Raw genomic sequence first — 18,885 nt, 5'->3', positions numbered from 1 at the left:
CAAAGTACATTGAGATTTATTAATAAGATTTTATTCTACTAGTAATGACAAATTTATTTGCATGAATCAGTGTAAAATATTAATATTTCTTTCTAAGAACAAGCCACATATGGTTTTGCAATGTTTAAAAAATCTAGTTAAACTAGGAAACTCGGGACAAGTTTCACTAATTGGCAACAGTGGCAGCAACACTAATCCTCTTCTGGTCCTAGCACAGGCATCCACAGTGAGCTAGTTGGGGGCAATGTACCTGCAAAGAGAATGACCACATTCTCTCAGAGCTATTTGGGGGATACTCATAAGAGAGTGTACTCCAGACCATACGCTGGTGTCCCCTCCTTATGAATTTAGAAAAAAAGTGGATGGAATCACTGACCATTCATTGATGGCGGATCAGTACTGGTATTTCGGAGTGTACATTAGAGAGTTAGTCTGTAGAAATGGGATGGTGAAAATGGGGAGAACCTGTCTTGAATTAGCTCATAACCTAAGAAAAACTTTGAGTTCAGTCCCCTTACCTTTCAAAATATTCTTCATCGTCAAGCAGTGGTTCTCAAACTTAATGTGCATCAGAATCTCCTGGAGGGCTTGATCGACTATTGCTGGGTCCCATCTCCAGATTTTCTGAATTAGTAGGTTTGGAGTGGGGCCTGAGAGTGTGTATCTCTAACAAATTCTCAGGTGGTGCTGATGCTGCTTCTCTGGGGCTAGACTTTGAGACTCGCTGGACTAAAAAGTATAAAAGTGCCTGCAGTCTACTTCATAAATTAAGGGTGTAATTGTAAATATGCCATTGCTCTTTGAGTTATAGTCACTTCTGTAAGATGCAGGTAGGAAATGGAAACAACACACAGTTTGAAAAGAGATCTAACATGTTTTGTTCATCTCAACAAAATTATTTAATACTTCTTCCTAAAAAGAAAAAAAATACTCAGAAGGCTAAAAGCAAGAGAGAATTGTATCCAAAGTTCCCAGCAAGTCTTGAATTGAGGCAACGCACATGAGATAGTTTAAAAAACAACTGCACACGTACTCACACCATTTTTAAATCCAATATGTTGCTGCTTCTTAATTGACTGATAAATAAGCAACAAAACACTTAAGCAGTGTCAAAATTATAGTAGACACTGCTGTGTGATTTTCAAAGTAACAGAATTACATTTAGTAATAGTAATAGAAAAGGAAGATTATTTTTCCTTGTTAGGAGGAAATACAAATATCATGGGAACTAAAATAGCCAACATTTTCTTTTTCTCCCTCTCAGTTATTCCTCATGCAATAACAGTAACAAAAATCAAGCCCATTTTCTTTAGCAATTTACTTTTTCATAATGGGACAGTTGATAATAGAATGAAACAACATTAGTGTTTTTTTCAAAAGCAATTGTTGGGCTCTGTTCTTAGATGAGGACACATTCAATACAATCTTGTGTTCCTTCTGTCACTTCCATTTGCAATACTATAAAATTATTTTCAATTTCCATGTGATCGCACTATGTATCATCCATCCACACACAAAGATTAAAATTTTATTTACCAAGGCAAGAACATCTCCCAGTATATTTCTTAAATGTTTTCAACTTTAGGGATGAGAAACCAAGTCCTTTCTAGATAAGTCTCAATTATCCAGAAAATGCAATTAGTCACAGCAACTCATTCCTTGAGATTTTGGTGTCTATAAGGTGCTTCAAATGTGAAAATGAAATTTGTGGTCCCCAATGCATTTGAGTTATTTTCCAAATCTGATAGTAGATTATGTGAGATGCTCAAAGCAACTATGTTGACAGAGCAAAATGACATGTAGATCAAATACATAAACATAGTTTGATTAGCCTAGTATTCTAACCAACAGATAATTATTATCTATTCTAAATTCTGAACAGAAGTATCATCCTTATAGGAAGTGAGTTAAAAAGCAAGATAGTTACTTTTAAAATTCTCTTCATTAATGTTTAGAATCTCAAATAAGAACAGCAATTAAAAAGAACATATTCGGTAGTATTGAAATCATTATTATAATGAATGTTCTTAAATTTATGAGGTTAACTGTGTCATCACCGTCATTAGTGTGTGATGTAGAGCTTTTAAGTTATTGGAAATCATTTAGTGAGGTTTCACTTCAGCTGATTGCAAACACACAACTTACAGGAACAGAGTGAGCATCCACTTCAGCTCAGAACATCGTAGTTTATTAGCCTAGAAATTCTGTCAGACCTCCTGACTAATCAGCACAATGTATTTGAGTTGTTGTGAATTCAGCCTTTTGGAATTCTACCTCTCTTTCCTTTTTTTTTTAATGCCTTTCTCCATTTTATTTTTCAATTGGTGATGGGGGAGGTAATTAGGCTTACTTACTTATTTATTTTTTCTAGTGGAGGTACTCGGGATTGAACCCAAGACCTCGTGCATGCTAAGCATACATTCTAGCACTGAGCTATACCTTTCCCCTGCCTCTCTTTACAGTTTCAGTTTTTCAGTTCAGTTTTTTTGCTTAATTCTCATCCTAATTAATTAATTAATAATTAATTTTTTTTTGTTTTTTGAGGGGGGAGGTAATTAGGTTTATTTATCTATTTATTAATTTGTTTATTTTAATGGAGGTAATGGGGATTGAACCCAGAACCTTGTGCATGCTAAGCACGCACTCTACCACTGAGCTGTATCCTCCCCTCAATTAATTCATTTATAAATAATTTATACCCCATCTTTTCCCAAGAAAGGATTTAAGGAGGCTGCACTGAGCTAGGAAACTACCATAAATATATAATGAGGTGGAGTTCCGTGTTCTCTCTTTGGTCACTCTTCCTTGCCTGGGAAAACAGTGCACCACAGCCTCTTCTCCCAGAACCCCTCTTTCCCTGCTCTGCAGGGCTCGCTTTGGAGGTGGCAGAGGACTAATCGTCCTTGTCCTAGTCATAAAGGACACAAACCAGGTTCAAGTTCTGTGTCTTCCACATACAACTTTGTGGTCTGGGGGAAGGCGCTTAATCTCTGAACCTGTGTTCTATCTTAAAAACAGGGATGATAACTGCATTTATCTCATAGGGTTGTACAGAGGATTAAATGAATTTTTCTACATGGGATCTTAGAAAAGGGCCTGGCAGGTAGCAAGCACTGTTTGAGTGCTAGCCATTGGTACTGCACTTCTGTTCTCAACACATTTGCTGTTCTTCAAAGATGCTTCCCTGAGACAACACCTTAAGCCAAGGCTAAATTGTCACAGGAGCCTGTGCTTTTCCTTGTGATTCCTTTCATCTTTGCTGTTGGTATTTAAGGCACTTAGTCTGTTTCTCCCATGAAGCCGTAAGCTCCAGAAGGACTGGAATCTGTCTGTCTCAACACTCTATGTCTGACATCTAAGACAGTGCCCAGCACAAGGCAGTCACTAGGTTACTGTTGGGTTAGTGAATCCAGGGAGACCTGTCAATAAACATGCCAAGATGGGATTACAAATCATTACTGTGTTAGTTTTGCAAATTTTTATTTCCTAATTTTTGACGATTAATAGGTGTTTTCTTTATGTCATAATAAAGTACAATTCTGCTATATCACCTTTCTGTGCTATTGTAGGTCACTTCAGTAAGGCAGCAAAGGAGCTGTAGGATGGAATTCACATTATTATCTTTTGTGGAACATTGTAGTAGGTTAGTGGTTCTCAACTGGGGATGATTTTGTCTGTTAGGAGACATTTGGAAACATTTGAAGACAGTTTTTTTTTGATTGTCACATCTGGGAAGGTGCAACTGGTATCTAGTGTAGAGGCCAAGGATACTGCTAAACATCCATGCATGGGGTAGCCCCTTTCCTTAACGAAAACCGTCCAGTCTGAAGTGTTAATAGTGCCAAGGTTAAGAAACCCTCCTATAGATGGACGGAGCCTTGGAAAAAGAGTAATAAGTTCATGTAACTTTCAAAATTGTTAAATTCTGAAAAGCTGTTAAATTAAATTTACTGTGTTTTTTTTTTGGTGGTTTGTATTTGCTTTGTGATATGAATTTGCCAGTAGTTAAGTAGGAATGAGTATTGAATATAGTATATTCACTTATATCATCTGTGCCAGTTGACAACTTTGTAGTGTGCTACAGGTTTTCCCCTTTACATCCAATTGAAGTGGTTTTTAAAAGAAAAGTGTCAGCTGACTGCTTGTTCACACACTTCTAAATGCCCAGTTTGACAGAATTGTTCTTAAAAAAGCAATTTATGAGCCAATTTAGCTAAAGCTGTTGGACAGAGCATACAAATAACCATTTGCTTACAAATTGTTGTTTTTATAGCTCTGGACTAATAAAACAGAAGTAAGGTAGGGCTCTGTAGTGTTTATGGAGCTTGGTCTGTTTGAACTTGAGTTTAACTTTAACATCTGGTACCCTAACAGCTAGGACAGGCTATGTTGTGCTGCAATAATAACATCTCAGTGACTTAACCCCAAAAGGCTTACTTTTTCTTTGGAGTCCACCATGTTTCTGAGTGACTTTGCCAGACGGTTGTCTCTGACAACTCAGCATTCCAGGCTGAAGACGGTGCCACCAGCTTGAAGCTGCACTCTGTGGAATGTATAGCCTTATTAGGCAAGTGGCAGGGAAGAGAGCACATGGGAAATTGTATATTAACTCTTAAGTGCTTTTACCTGGAATGGACACAGGTAGATTCCAGTAATATTTTATTGACCCAGCAAATTACTTGACCATGCCAGATTTAGGGACTTGGGGAATTTTAATCCTCCCATGTTGTCTAAGAGAAGCAGAAATTCTCCTGAGCATGAACGATATCTATCAAAACTAGCTTTAGTATTTGTTCACCTTTATATGTTTGTGGCTGTTCAGGATGTTTATTAAGAAGATGTTTGACAGGTGCACAAATGCCATATCTTACACAAAATTGTCTCCATGTCATTATGCTCATTTGGGGGTCTGTATTTATATTTCACTTAATGTATTAGTAATTTGCTTCTAAATGTTTGGGCTTCTAAAGGAGAGTCTTTACCAAATGTCCCTGGTTTCTCAAATGGGCTGACATATTCCACAGGGTATTGGATGCTAAAGATAAAGATGGTGGCCTTTGCATTTTACATAGTGATAAGTGATGAAAACATTATTTTTGTGGTTAAAAAAATGAACATACCTCAGAATATTAAAAAATGAATTTTTAAGATAAAATAGGAGACCTCAATGAAATTTTGTGCTGAAGCAGATTAATTCTAGCTGTGTCCCAGAGGAATATACGTACTTTCCACTGCTACCAAGACTACTTCACAGGACAGGGGTCAGAGACACTGCTTGTGTCCCTAATTTGTTACTCAGCTTTGATTTGGATATTTCCTTAGTTGTCTTTGCTTGATGGAAATGATCATATCCTGTTTTTAAAAGTGGAGCTTCTTTAGGAATCCATCATTATATTCATCATGAAAATGGGGTTTTCTTTTGCAAAGGTGAACTCAGAATTTGTATTATGTGTCCTACTAGCAGTTTGGTAGGGGAAAGTGTATAATAAAATCGATCATTGTGTTCATTGCTCTAGATTGCATCATGGAACTATGAGAAGATACAGAGCTATACCCACTCTTCTCCATTTTACCATGGGAGTCTGTCTATTTATGGTTCCTATTACCTATAGCTATTTGAATCTGTATTCATTCATTCATCACACAACTTGTGCACATCTACTGTATGTAACTGGCATTGTGCTAGGTGTTGGGGATTAGGACAAGATGAATAAAACAGTTATTACCCTTCAAGATGTTATGTCAAGGACATGATGGCTTCAGGGACGTTGAAATCTCTCATTCATTTCACATATATTTATTGAGCACTGGTATGTGACCAGCACCCAGCAATACTCCAGCAAACAAGAAGCAGTAAAGTGTAGTGTTTAAGAGCCAAGCAGCCTGGAATCAGATTGCATCGTGGAGCTTCATGGAAGCTCTTTAACCACCTATACCCCAGTATCCTCCTTTGTAAAATTGGGGTCATGTAGAATTTACTCACTCATAGGAGGATCATATGAGATAAGATACACAAGGACCATGTAACTTTTGGCTCCTACTATTATTCCTCATTTTTTTCCCCTCATACTTTACTCCATCCTCACATCTCTCCTTTTCATTTCCTTAGACCAAGCAGTCCCAGTCATTAGTCATTAATCTGAATATTGTAGTTTATCAGCAACCTTTAAAAAATATTGCCTATTAAAAAACAGCCAAAAAATGCAGCTGTATCACTTTCTGATTTTTATGTAACTCTTTTTTTTTTTATTTTTGTAGTCATGAAAAAAGCCATTGAAAATCACAGTCTTCAAGGGACTTAACCAGGTAAGACTTTTGATCCAAGGACAAGACAACCCCAATCAGAAGCTGTGTTTTGCAGGAGCCTCTTCTCCTTTCCCAGACGCTGAAATTCTGAAATGTCTCCGGTCCGCCTCCATTTACCAGGGCTGTATTCTTATTCCACGAGTGGGCATTCATCGGGGGTACACACACTGACAGCGGCCTGAGGGATTACCTTGGCAGCAGAGCAGCTGGTCCCAGCTACTTAAGAATTTTATATGGCCTTTATAAAAGTGCTTCACCAGTGTGATTTAACTTTGCAAAAGAATAGATGTAAAGAGAACTCATTGGAGACCCATTCTTGGGCAATATTTTCATTTTATAGGAAGCATCCTTATACGTTTCCCATTTCTATAGTAATATGGCTTTAATCTTCATGAATCCCATTTTGGTGGTTCTCTTCAGAGAGTGGGATTAACATTCACATGTGAACAGGAAATGTTAAAGTATTATTAGTCTCCTGAGGCTTGTGCTCCTGGCTGTGCAGTTTTAGAGATTTCATCATGGTTTAGGTGTAGAAAAATATCACCATTTCTGCTCAGTAGAATGAAATTCTCCAAGGTTTCTGTCTATTTCAGGCCATGGTTTGATTTTTCAAAGCAGAAAAAATGTTATTCCTGGACCTTTAATATAACCTGATGTCAAAAATCAGCTGAAAAGCCAGCAAAAATTTTGTCATGTAGGGCTGTTAGAAAGCTTTCTCGGTAACAATTTTCTTGTCAATACTAACACATTTCTTAATTAATTGCCTAGGTTGTTAATATTGTTCTGTGTAATCTTAGAAAATCTGTTTATTTGGTGATTTACGTCTTGCTTGGCTCCACAAAGAGTGAAGTTGACAAAACCCATTTTGTGCTGGTTTAATCACTACTTTATTTTTTTTAAAGAACGAAAAGATTAGAACTTGGCTTTAAGAGTCATGTAAATTAACCGTGGGTTTGAGAATACCGTTGAATTTCTTGCTTTTGCCGTCTGTCTTTTCTCTCAGATAGGAATCTCTTCTTTCTCAGTTACTTCCAGGCCGTGATCATTTTACTTTACTTAGAGATTCTTGGTTACTAGATAAAAATTTGCATAGTATCCTAGGTTTTGGTTATGTAATAATCAGTATGGGGGAGTGAAACTTTAAACTTTTTCAAATGTAACTTCACTTCTATACACATACACATACACACACATCTACCTTTAACGTGTAAAATTTATTTTATAGAATCTGGGTTTTCATCTTGCATATATTTATACTTAATTACAAAGTATAACATCCCAAATTCTAAGGTGATGTCCTGTCATAATGAAGACGGTCTTCTCACTGAAAGAATATATATAAAGGGCCTAATTTGACCATGCAGATATGTTTTTAAATCCTCCTGAGGGCTATTCACGGTGGATATTGTTATCCCTACACAGCTGATAAGGTAACTGAAGGTCTGAGATGTTAAAGGACTTCACCAATATCACAGCTTTGAAGTGGTAAAGCTGGGATGGATTCAGTCATGTCCAGCTTTCAAGGCAGCACTTTTCAGTGTGGTCCTTAGACCAGCTGCCTCAGTGTCTCCTGGGACTGTATTAAATTGCAGAATCCTGGGTTCTAGTACTGTTGCCAGTGATTAAGTTCTTATCTTGTCCCAGAAAGAATTCAGAGACAAGACATGGAAGTCAACAAAGTAAAATGAGGATTTATTAATGGATGGGACACTCTCAAGGGGCAAGCAGGCAGACTCAGGTGAACAGCTGTGCTGAGTTTCTTTGGCAAATTGGTTACGTAGGGTGTAAAAATGAATGGGTGGAATATTCATTGGAGAGGGAGGGATTTGAGGTCATATGCCCTGATTTCCACCCTAGCTCCATCTTCCTGAGGGGAGGAGGGATTTTTGTCCTTATTTAGTCTGGATCGGAAGTGCCGGTGCATGATGGGCCGTCCTAATACACAAGGCTAATTTTATTATAATAAGCAAAAGATTACATTTGGATGCCGGAGATTCCTGCCTTTTCCTACCTTTCTTTTCCTGCCTGCAGGATACTTGACACTCCAAAATGTGTGATTTCTCATCAGTTTGGTGGTTGCTACTTTTCTCTGTCTATCCAAGGACCCCCACCCCTGATTCACAAGGTGTTTGGTTTCCTGCCATTTGGCTCGTGTCTTCCTCTCTCTGCTCATATCCAGCTATGTGCCAGCTCTGACAGTACCATGGGATCTGTATCTGCATTTCAAGATAATCAGATGACTTGTATCCAGATTAAAACTTGGAAAGGGAGTGTACTATTCTTAAAAAATACTTTCAGGTAGTTAAGTATAACTTAAACTGGAAAAAAATCTGTTTAAGATGCTTTTCATCTTTGGGACTTTATGATTTTTACCTAATTACAGATTAGATCATTTGTCATTATTCCTCAGCTGTTTTGTTTCTGCATCTGGCTTTGAGCTAGTCTAACAAGGGTCATGTGTCGTGCTGGCTTCTGTGACATTTCTTAGTGATCTGTCTTGGTGGTATTATTGTTAGTTAAAATGGCCTTCTGGCTATAAAATAAGAAAAATTGATTCTGTCCTTGCTGTTTGATCTTTCCATGTATCTGGGTAATCTTCTTGTCACATTCCTCGCCAGACTTACCTTTGCTTGTTTATTTCTTGAAAAAAATTTGCCTTTTTTCTTGTCTACTGATTCAAAACATTAAAAGTAACTTGCAGTGATAAGACCTATTTAAAATAGGCAAGCTAAAAGGAAAAATTATAGAAACTAGTTTAAGAAGCTGAAACATACTTATATCATGTGTATAAAATGCATTAGTTGCTACAGTTGAAAACTGAATGTAATTCTCCTCTTTTGGGTGGTGAAGTCAAACAGGGAAGTATAAGAGGCTGCTGAATTCTCAGAGTAGGATAAATAGATTCATTCATGTTCCTTTGGAGAGAAACATATCTTCCTGCTACTGAATACTAAGAGGAATATATTAGGTGTCTCTTTTTATAAAAGTTCATAAGATAGCATAATATATAATGTCAAATTTTTGCAAAAGAAAATGAAAAGCATTTAAAAAACATACTTTTCTCATGTCAGTCTTCAAAAAATGAAATTCAGATTTTGTGAAGTGATGCTGGGGAGGGAATCAAAATAGTATGATGGTAGTATATTGTTTATCGATTGTTAAACAACCGAGTACAGTATCAAGAGCTTAAGAGCCTTATGTAATTGTGTGATTTAATATGTCCTTTGGACCGAGCCTCCCTCTTGCATTAGGTATTTCTGAAGTGGGCTTTTTGGCAATCAAGTCTGGATTTTCAGATGAGTGTGTAAAGTAATAAAATGTTCTGCTGTTGGTTCGAGGAGGCTTAGAAGATTAGAATACCAGGCATGTTGACAGGAATGTTGACATCCCATTGTGAAAGGCATTTTTCTCTTCTTTGTGGGAACTCTCACTGTTGTAAACCTCTTCTGATTAGATAATGGAGGAGACCTTTTTTTTTTTTTTGCAAGCAGATAGATTAGTTGGAAACCCTGTAACAAAAGAAGCAAATCTCAAGTATCTTTTCCAGAATTGTTATGGGTGATTATTAAAGACGATGGCTACATGTATGTGTGTGAATATGTATGTGTGTGTGTGTGTGTGTGTATATATATATATATACACACACACACACACATATATATATATATTTAGCTGAAAGCAGATTTTTTTTTAAATGAAAAATCGAGTCAACCATGTTTAAGGTTGTTCAACATTAAACCATTTTGAGGCCTAGTTTTGTTCCGGTTTCTTTGCTAAGCAGTGGAATAACTATTAAATAAAGCATGGTCTCAAGTCTCAAGGTGTTTCCCAGACTGGTAAGGGAATAAAACCCTGTTAACTATTATTTAAGGAGAAATAATGTTTTATACATTTGTTTTATGAATAAAGACACAGCCCTAAGAAACTGGTTGATGTTTTACACTTGTAAATGCTTTCTAAAAGTGCAGAAAGATAATTAATGTGAGTACCCAAATCTCCATTTTACGGAAAACCTCCAGGGGATTCTGATGCAAGAGTCTTTGGTGGACACTTTGAGAAATAATGGATGAGAATGCTAACCTTATGTTTAACGGAATCACTGGTCATTTTGGGTATGTGGAGACCCAGTTAATGTGTAATGACTAAGGTCATCTGTAAAGACTGATCTTAATAGTCACCTTACAGTTTTACTCGAAGCAAGTTATCCATGTTAATCTCCAGGCATGAAATGTAGTGATCTGTTTTATTATTGTTAATTTATGCTCAAGCTTCCTTTTGCTCTTCTTTTTAACCAACAGAACAATTATAGAGGCTAACTATTTGCCTCAGGGAGAAGCTATAATAGGACTAATTAAATATTTAATATTTTAAAGGACTTAAACAACCTTGTAAGGAATACGTTAAGAGGAGATAAAATCACGACATTCCCTGTAGGTGGAGGAATGTTAATGAAGCACTGGGATCAGGCATCCCTTTAATGCCCATGTTGTATGTCTGTCCGGAGGCAGAAGAGCATAACAGTTAAATTAATGGCTTTGCCACCTTTGTCAGTTCTTCTCCTTCCTAACTGTGAGGCCTCAAGCAAGTTTCTTAGCTTTTCTAAGCCAGTTGCATTTTTGTAACCTATAGAGTGGGAATATGATCACCACTTACTTTTCTGGATTGTTTTGATGACGTATATGTGTCCAATAAAAGAAAATGTTTTTTCTTAATATGAATTAATCCCATAGACTACAGATGGTACCAAATTTGAGACTTGTAATTCTTCTTTTTAAACTAGAAATGTGGCTAGGATTTTGGAAATGGATATACATTTTTAGAACTAATCTCAAATCTGGAAAGGAGGAAGAGTAACAAGAGAAAGAAAAGGAGGAGGAGAAAATACTTCTATATGTATCTCCACACACAGGCTAAAGACAAAGAGGAGGCAGTCTCTGTGTAGAGGATGAAGACTTAGGTAGATATGCACGGTCAGGGTGAATATGCTCTCACTGACGTGGACAAATCACAGACTCATCAAATGTCAGCGTATAGAGATCATATAGAATATGATTCATTTTCTAGGTCAGGAGTTAGTAAATGAATCTAAGTTAGCAGAATGTTTTCATCATAATTTTTTTTAATGGCATCTTATTTTTTCCAAGGTTCACACAGAAAAGGGAACTAGACTAATGAAGATTTTAAAAAGTTGTCCCTTTGAAAACAAAATCAGAGTTAATTGAATAAGCATTTTATACTTAAACAGGTATATCTAACATATTTTCTGCAAGCTTATCATCTGAGTTCTGAGGTCTTTTTTGAAGGTTTTTCCTTTACAGCTAAAGATATTTTGTGAATTCCTTTCTAAAGAAACGTCTAAGTTTAAAATTCACCCAGGTGTTTTTTCCTGATGTTGTGAATTGCAAATTTGGGGGAGGCCCAGATAATGAGATTTCGTTGTACATTCCAAGTCCACCAGCCTTGTAACTAGCTTCATGTACTGTAGGCAAAGGAAACTGTGTTCTCAACTCCATTAATTCATTCAACAAATATTTATGACTGCTGCTGTGTGCTAGGCCATTAGAAAAGAGAATGGGGCTTAAATTATCTCAGCAATTGTGTATCTTTTTCTTGTCCTTTTAATGCACCATCACTCAGTATCTCAGTATTCTTGATTACCCTAAATGTATTATCTATATATAGATTTCATGAGAAACTGCAGAATTAGGGTGAAGTTCCACTTACCTTTTATCCAGGACAGATACAGCTAATCTACATTTTTCATGGGTTTCATTTATATAAATTCTCCTATTCACTAGAAGTTTTTTGTAACCGTAAAATCAGTACTTGTGGCAGTTTTGAGGTCATTCATGGACATATGTGAGAAAAATCTGAGTTGATCCATCTACACATTCCCAGCTGAGGTCAAACAAGGCCAACACTCTGCCCTCTTGATTCAGTTCTCATACAGTAAACACACGTTCTTTACTTGGTCTTTTTAGTACCATGTTTACTGCATTCTTCTACTTTTTGTTGGCAATTTAAAATGGTCTCTAAGCTTAGCGCTAAAGTGCTATCTAGTGTTTCTATGCACAAGAAGGCTGCAAAGTGCCTTATGGAGAAAATATGTGGGGTAAACTTCACTCTGGTATTTTGGTCGTGATTTATACAGTAATGAGTCAACAAAGTATATTTAAAACTGAAACACACATAAAACAAGGTTACGCATTGACTGGTTGATGAAAATACTGTGATCAGGGGCTTGCAGGAGTCTAAACCTGTATTTCTCCTAGAAGCATCCAGTATTTCAGTGTTTGCAGTGACTTTGTAGAACAGAGTTACCATGAATAAAGAGAACCAATTGTATTTGCCTTTTTTGAGTTTTCAAAGTGCTTGTTCACTGATTGTCCTTTTTAATGGAAGCCAAAACTATGATTCTTTCTGACCCATAAGTGACTAATAAATAAATACAGAGGGGTAGAAAAATGAAAATTATACATAAGCCTAAACCATAATTTTTGTTTCTTTCCTTAAAAAAATTAAAACCACCGCTAATGAACAACAAAATGAATGTAGAGGATTTTGAAGTCTAGAAAAAAATTGTAAGAGTTTTGAAGTCTAGAAAAAAATTGTAATGTATATCTTCTTTGTGGGTAGAGATTTATCTCTCCTATTGGTCATTCTGTCACCTATGCCCAGCACTGTTTCTAACACTTAAAGAGGGCTCAAGGTATTTTTTAGGAAATATATCAGATGTAAATTGACACTACAAGTAGCTTTGGCAGTGATTTGATAGAGGAAAATTTTAGTGATAAAAATAAAAGTTGGAGAAATACAAGAAGCAGTTATCTGATGGAGACTGGAGGTCAGGGGACAGAGCCCCGTTCTCTTTCAGGGGTGGCTGAGAGGACCACCTCTGTCACTGGGCCTGGACGATAAGAGCCTGTGTGAGATCTGCCTTACTGGGGTTTGTCATTAATTGTGTGATCTGAGTCAAGTGGTTCTGCTTCTTTGGGTCTTGGTTTCTAATTATTACCTGGATGATCAACTTGATTATAAGACAACAGAGAAAGTTGCTTAAAATACTTTGCAAACGCATATGAGACCTGAGAATATATATAGATGTGAATTCTGAGGGCTATATTGGAGAGAAAAAGAAGAAACACAAATTGAGCTGAATTTATTTCTGTGAAGAAAGTGTACTATATTGAGCAGCTTGAAGTGCTCAACCTGTTTGCTGGTTATTGATTGAAACCCTTGTGGCCTATACTCAGTGAAGCTGATGTTCAAAATCCCTTGGCAAAATACAGAGAAAAGAATCTAAAGTCTTGGGAATATAGGAACACTGAAGTGGATTTAACACTAGCAGCTGCTCACCTCCCATACTATGACCTTCAAGTAGCCTCAGTTTGCTATTGATTTAAGAACAACTTTTGGAATAAAAAAAAGGAAGAAAAAAGGAAACAAACTCTAAAATGATAGACCTCATTTTTTTTCTTTTAATGTATTACAACCACAGTTTGAATCTAGACCATGTAAACAATCAACAATCTAAAAACTAAATTAAAAAAAATCATTTTGTCTGGTCGCACTCATGCCCAGCACTCCAGTAAGCTCTGACTCTCTGACATCAGTATTTGGGATTATGATCTTTTTAAAGCCCTTCTAGGATTACATTTAAGTCATATCAAAAAGTACCTGATTTCTTGGTGTGAGTATTTAGTTAATTATGGTTTCACTTTTTAAAATGAAACTGTCTTCTTGGACATTAAACATCACTTGAAAGTCAACTGGATGCTTTTGCTAAATAAATGATCAATGCTTTGTGACAGCCTTTCACCCTCTATAAACTAGACAGACATACCAACAACTCCTAGCTTTAAATTAACTTTTATACAATTACCTTTTTCCCCAAAGCCTTATACTAGTGTAATTTTTGGAAAGCATTTTAAGGAACAATAAAAGATGCAATGCTGTGAAACATTCAATCATACAGCCTCCTCCTCCCAAAAACCAACAACCTCAGTTGAAGTGACAGTTGGGTAAACAGATACGGTAGGTGCCTGGCAGTGACAATTATTCTTCTGCATGGTTGCATTCAAGTTTTTTAATAATAAAATGTAAAAAATTCCAGATTTCAGAAATCATAAAATGTGCATCCTATAATTGAAGAAATAGCAAGCATACGATATATCATTGTCTTATTTAACCATCATAACAAACCTATCATATGGTATTACCATATTCTCTCCTTTAAAAATTTGATTAGGAAGTGAGTCTAAGGCTAAAAGATACGAAATAATTTTATCAAGGTCACAAAGCTAATACGTGATGGGGCTGAGTTTCCAGTGCAACCACTTTTTTGTACTTTCAACTATAAGGTAAGGAACTGGATTTGGTGATCTTTTCCTGCTCAGAAATACTGTGTTTTTCACTTACATTCACTTTTGCTATTTTTTGTTGCATATACAAACATCATAACATTTCTGTAACCACTCTGTAATTCTCTTTTGTATTCTGTTCTTTTTCACTTAACCATATTAAAAAACAAAACCCCAAGATCCTTAGCTGTAGTCTTATTTTTTGTAATTTATTTGAAAAATACATATCTCTAAAAATAAGTCCAACTGAATTTGAGATGAATATTCTCGCAACATGTCCTGGTATGATCTTCATTTTCCTAGAAATAGTTAAATGCTGAAGCAAGAATCATCAAATGTTATAGGGCTTTAGCAGGGTAGAAGAACCGTAGTATTATCTGTAGTAGTAGTACTAGTATCAGTGGCAGATACGGTGATCGTCTCTCTTAACATGTTTCCATCTCCCTGCAGCATGCTTTTCGTGTCCTACAAAGGCTGGGAGGCTAAACACTTCACTTCCCAGACACCCTTGCAGCCAGAAATCCCCATGTAGTTTAAGTTCTGGCAATTATGAGCACCTGCAGGAGACTGGTATTTGGAAATGTAATACCCATTTGCTAGTGCAGATCAATTAGGAGGTGTAGGCTCTCGGAGCAATACTCCTGGCTTCATACAGACTCAAAGTCCAGTTGTTTTAAAAGAGATATTCAGTCATGAGTTGACTATGGGTCATAGCTTCCAAGCAGTAACAGGCTTCTGTTCCCCAGATTATGGCTAATTATAGTGTGATCCTGGGCATAGCTTCCTGGTTGCAGCAGTGGTAAAGATTCTTTGGCAGGGCAATTCTGTGGCAGTGTTTTGGGAGTCACTCCTCCTTAGCCCCTTCCAGCAATGATGTAAGGTCCTAATTCCCGGCACTTAATCGATTCCTAGAAGTAAAGGTGCTGGAATGGTTTCTGTTCTCTGCAGTTGAGGCCTAACTAAGATGACTCTTCCTACCCTTGACTTCTTGAATGTATTCTCAGTCTTTATAAACCATGCAATTTGGGATAATTTTGGAGTAAATCGTTGTTTTTTTTAATCAAATGGGAGTCATATACTAAAATAACAGAAATTTCCCTTTCTTTCTGGATCTACTAAAGATTGGAACAAGTAAACTGCCCTCCCTAGGAAACAAACCTAACATGAATGAAAATCCAGGATATTGAAGGCTCTGAAGTCTAATTTCATGAATGTTTTTGCTTTTCTTAATGTTTTATCTTAAACCTCTGATTTGTGTACTTAAAGCTGGGCTAAACTAATTTCATAACTTGCTGTAGATTAGTAAAGATAAACAAAAGACGTAACATTCGTCATTACCTGCATGAACTTACTGAAGAAATAGAGTAAAATATTGTATCTTCTTTAAATGGACTCAGGAATTGTTGTCTGGGCATTAGAAGTGATTTAAAAATTATTATTTAGTGCATTATTGTGGAATATTGACAGGCTAGTACTTGTCAAACATTGTGAAGAAATGTTTATGCTATTATTAATTCTAATATGTCATATACAAAATGATTTTAATCTATCTGTTCCTTTTCTTTTGCTATTCAAATGACTGAACTAAAATATACAGGGTATCCATGAGAGGCCTAATTATTTTGATGACATTTAGTGTCCTATTATTGTTAGACTGAAACATTTGTATTATATTTATGTCAAAAAATTCTATCTAAATTTATTTAAATATTGGGAACTATAACAACATTAAATCAATTGAAAATTGGCCTCCAACTCCATTGTTATACCTCAACATATCAACTGATTGAAAAAAAAGTCAGTATCCCTTTAAATATGTCACTGTTAACATTTAGCGATGAGCCTTTGCAACCTTACTGTGTTTTCTCTGTAAATGCCGTCTTTGCAGCACATAAGACCTGGCTTAATACAGACTCAAAGTCAAGTTGTTTTAAAAGAGATATTCAGTCATGAGTTGATTATGGGTCATAGCTTCCAAGCAGTAAGATTTTAGTTTTCAGTTGGAAATCTTCTTTCCATATCTTTAAAATTGCTTTGTCTATAGGGGTAGGTAATCAAAGATAAAGAACTCTTTATAATAGGCAGGTAATGTGAGGCCTGGAGATGCTCCACTTCTTCCTTCCATCCTGTTCTGAAAGATCAGGAGTTTTCTGTTTCAAATGTCAGCATTTCTGTACTGTCAGTCCTGGACTTCCTAGAATGATTTTGGTCAGTTTCATTATTTTTTTCATTGGATTATTGACATTTCTTATCTCACACCTAAACAGAACCCACCTGGACTCCCTTCTTTGTTCTGTCCACTTCACTCCCTCAGTCCCCACAAGGATACCTAATATTAACTCATGTACAGAGTTAATGTTTGTTGTTGCTTAATCATGTTCTGTAATCATGCTGCAGGTAACATTTAATCAAGCTTGTATACTCCCCTTTTGTTGGGCATATATAATCTCTCCAATTTTTCACTCCTATGAATGTTTGTAAAAAAGTCTTAATTTTTCTTTTAGGTTAATTCTTTTGTCCACATTCCCCAAAGTGGAATTAACAAGTTAATGGGCAGGAACCATTTCATTCACTCATTCTTTCATCAAATATTTATTCATTTTCTGAGATATATCAGAAATCATGCTATTTTCTGGGCACATGATGATGATTATTAAAAGATAAAAAAGATACAGTTTCTGCCCTTAATTTTATAGATCTTATCACATATGCCTGATTGCTCTTCAGAAAGAGTGAACAATTTGCAGAGCCCCCAGCCTTTCTCATTTCCTTTAACCTTTCCAATATTGGTTTTAAAATTTTACTTCCTCTTTGCTAGTTTAGTAACTGTATAATGGCACCTTAAAATTATTTTGATTTACATTTGTGTATTTATTTGCAGGTGAAGATGTTCTTTCCTTTAAAAATCATCAATTTATTCATCTTTTCTCTGTTTCATTTTAACAGGATAATTGCTAAATTATTTTCCCTTTTATTAAATAGAAGTTTCTATTTTTCTCTGTTTTCCTGGTCTACTGTTACGAGTTTTACATAGACAGTAATCAGACACAATAAAAGAATGAAGTTTCACAATTCTAATAAATACTCTTCTTGGAATAGGACATAGAATGAATTTAAAGATCATTAAAGTAATCATAATACAGTTGGCTTAAATGATTAAAAAACCCCATGAGAGCAAATAGCATTTTTGGTTATCCATAAATATATTAACAGTAATTTTATGACAATATAACTTGAAGAAAAAGAGCATAATGAGTCTGTTAGGAAACAAAGCTAAATTGAACACATTTTTATTTACTTAAAAAAATCCTCAAAGCAAAAATTATCTTTATCAAATCGTCATTGAATAGGTTTCTTCTTTAGGAGCTTACATTACAGATACTGTGAATTAAAAAAACCTATTACTACTGATAGCTACTTAAACAGGTTTCCCAACCCATTAATGGCAATTTCACAGCCAAAGCACTCATATAAGCACCAAGCAACGTTAAACTGTCAGATCAGTAGAGATAGCCCAACATTAGAGCATGTCTGCTCTGGGTTGGCTTCATGTGAGTCAGTGCCTTTCCTTCCCACAGCTCCCAAGTCTTCCCCATTGGAGCTCTGGAACCTCTAGACCTTCTCTTTCATGAATTCTCCTCCAATAGGTTTTGATTTGTATTCTAAGGGAAAAGATGGAATATGGAAATCCTTCAGGGAAGCAAAACAACATACACAAACAAGCAAGCAGCAACAAACAACAACAAAGCTCACAAAACTCAGACCAGAAGTTCATCTGTTTTTGTTTTTGTTTTTTAATTTTATAAGCAGGCGAAGTAGTATTTGAGTAGATTATTTCATTTCTCTCTCAGAATTTCTTTCTCTGCCAATTTTCAGATTTCCTCACCAATCTCCTGTCCCCCAGGGAGGGACACACATGGACACACACACACACACACATATCACAGTTGATGTGACAGGACTGACACTGATAAAATCTTTAAAGAGGAGTTCTTACATTGAGCCACATGGGATTACTGATAGTTGATCATTGTTTAAATCAACACCAAGGCCAACTGTACATCTTTTTTCAGTAGGAAATCTCCTAAGTATATAAATGCTAATGGGGAGCAGCAAAGCAAAGTGATAAAATCAGAAGGAAGTCATTGTCTGTCACCACCCAAGTTGATAGTATGAAATACACAGAAAGTCAAACAAATCAAAATGTATTATAGAGCAG

The 18,885-nt window shown here is 36.0% G+C and overlaps 1 protein-coding gene across 6 annotated transcripts in view; it reads left to right on the top strand.

Annotated features, from left to right (window-relative positions):
- The window catches only part of ZNF804B (zinc finger protein 804B), an 873,532-nt gene that overhangs the window by 91,667 nt on the left and 762,980 nt on the right, over nt 1–18,885 (top strand). For all 6 annotated transcript variants that reach the window (XM_074367517.1, XM_074367515.1, XM_074367514.1 and 3 more), the window contains exon 2: nt 6,259–6,306. The gene's annotated coding sequence lies outside the window, so the exon portion shown is untranslated. The remainder of the gene's footprint in view (nt 1–6,258; nt 6,307–18,885) is intronic.

The sequence above is a fragment of the Camelus bactrianus genome, chromosome 7, assembly GCF_048773025.1.
Source record: "Camelus bactrianus isolate YW-2024 breed Bactrian camel chromosome 7, ASM4877302v1, whole genome shotgun sequence".
Classification (NCBI taxonomy): Eukaryota; Metazoa; Chordata; class Mammalia; order Artiodactyla; family Camelidae; genus Camelus; species Camelus bactrianus.
The sequence above is the reverse complement of the archived record's forward strand: the minus strand, read 5'-3'. Positions and strand labels throughout refer to the sequence as shown.